The 1,897-nt window shown below is 45.9% G+C and overlaps 1 long non-coding RNA gene across 1 annotated transcript; it reads left to right on the forward strand.

The window, feature by feature from the left end:
• Positions 1–620: 620 nt before the first annotated feature.
• LOC117647579 lies at positions 621–1,532 on the forward strand. The gene is made up of 3 exons (XR_004587835.1): positions 621–653; positions 1,016–1,100; positions 1,489–1,532. It is a non-coding gene; the product is annotated as an uncharacterized LOC117647579 (long non-coding RNA).
• Positions 1,533–1,897: the final 365 nt, after the last annotated feature.

Consider the following 1,897-nt stretch of genomic DNA (forward strand, 5'->3'; position numbering starts at 1 on the left):
AAAACGGTCATAAATTGAAAGAACTGCAACACCTCATCTTAAAAATAGGATTTTCACCTTACAATAACCTTAAAGATATGGTTGCTTACTTAGAAAATGCCACAACCCAGGCTTGTGTGCCCCTGTCCTGGATCTCAGCAGTTTGTTGCAGGATTCACACAGATTGTTGGTCCGATGTTTCAGCCTGAACACAGATAGTGTTTGGAAGTATGGTTGGGTTAGCCAGGTGCACTGTTCGGGCCGACATTACATCTCCGCCTGATGTCCAGAGTAGGAAGTACGCTGTTCGTCCTTGCGAGATGCACGTCCCATACAAGTGACCCCCTAGTACACCCTTAATTCCAGGGGCATGCCATGTAATGATCATTCATCCCTGCAGCGGACAGGGATCGCGCGCGGCGTGGTGACGGCCAGCGGAGGCCGGAGTGGGGGTACGTCCCCCGTCCTCCCCGCGCCCCGCCATCAGCGCCGGCCAATGAGGGGCTAGCGTGAGCTGGCGCGGACGACCGTTCAAATAAACCGCCCCGGTTAGGTTGGCAGCATTTTGGTGTTATTAAGTTGGCTCCTCTTTCCGACTGTCTTGTGTCTTGTCTTAGCGCGCCCTCTCGGCGTTCCTGTCGTTGTTTCTGTGTTATACTCTTCGCTCGAACTATGTTTTTAGCAGATGATACCTTTGGTACCTTTGCTTTAAAATATACCTAATACTACGAGACACAAAGGTGTCAGCTAGCTTTTACTCCAGAGTCCAGAAACGAAGTGCGTATCCTAACAAATAATAGGGGGGGCTGCCGGGGGGGGTGGGAGTCTGTCTGGCTGTGGCGCGGCGCAGCCTCGCGGAATTCAACAATGCTTCCCGGCTAGGCTCAGCCCCGCGGGCGCCCGCGGACCCCGCGCGGCAAGGCTCTTGGAACCATTCGTTTGGGGTATCACAAAGATGAGAGCATCCTGCCAAAACTAGCACACACGACAGCACCAGACGAGTATCATCTGCTTTCATTAACGTTCGTTGAATGAGATTTTTTCCTTGTGCTGACAAGAACAATGGATGGAAGAGAAACAAATTTGAAGCACGGGTGGTCTCTTCAAATGGGAATAAATAGGTAAGTTTTTTTTGTACTTAGTAATACATATTTCAACGGTGCCCGGGGGCCGCGGCCTGTAACCTAACAAGGTCGGCACCTAAAACCCAACATTATTGCCGAAATTCTTTAGTTGTAAACTCACGGTGTTTCCCGGCCCTTTTTGTGTTCGGCACTCGCAACAAGGGTTATCTACATAGCTCGCAAGTTTCGCTGATGATAATTGGAAGTTCTGTAATACTTTGCTACCAGTTCTGAGGTTATGGACTCAATTGTACATACACCACAAAGCCCCTTTTTTTTCTTTGAACCGTTCATTGCACGCGAGAAGACACCAATGCTATCCATCCAAAATTTTTTAAACATTGTCCTTTTCATCAGTTGTTTATCTTTTTTTTAAATGTTTCAGAGGGACCATGAAGAGACGGCAGAGAAACTTTGCCTTCATGATGATTCCAAACCCCAACATCTTTTCAAAATGAATCGGCACAGAAATAGAACTCAATAATGATTCTTCTAGTCTCTTATTGTTCTCAAAGTGTGCAACTAAATTTTAATGTAAGTAAACATCATGTCATAGCTACTGGTTTGGGTTTTTATATGTGTTGTTAGTTTTTTTTTTATTTTTTTCGTTCCAGAGAAGCAATCAAGATGTGGGATGAAACTTGGACTACGATTGAGATTTTGAACTCCAGATTTGACTTTTAAGTTGCTCGTCACAGCCACTTCACTCTATATTTTTTTCGTTTTGTACTCTGATAGTGTCCAAGAGTCTGAAACTTGAGTACATCTTCTTTTGTGGGCCATGTTGACATGTA

This window comes from Thrips palmi, unplaced genomic scaffold (genome assembly GCF_012932325.1).
Source record: "Thrips palmi isolate BJ-2018 unplaced genomic scaffold, TpBJ-2018v1 HiC_scaffold_2, whole genome shotgun sequence".
NCBI lineage: Eukaryota > Metazoa > Arthropoda > Insecta > Thysanoptera > Thripidae > Thrips > Thrips palmi.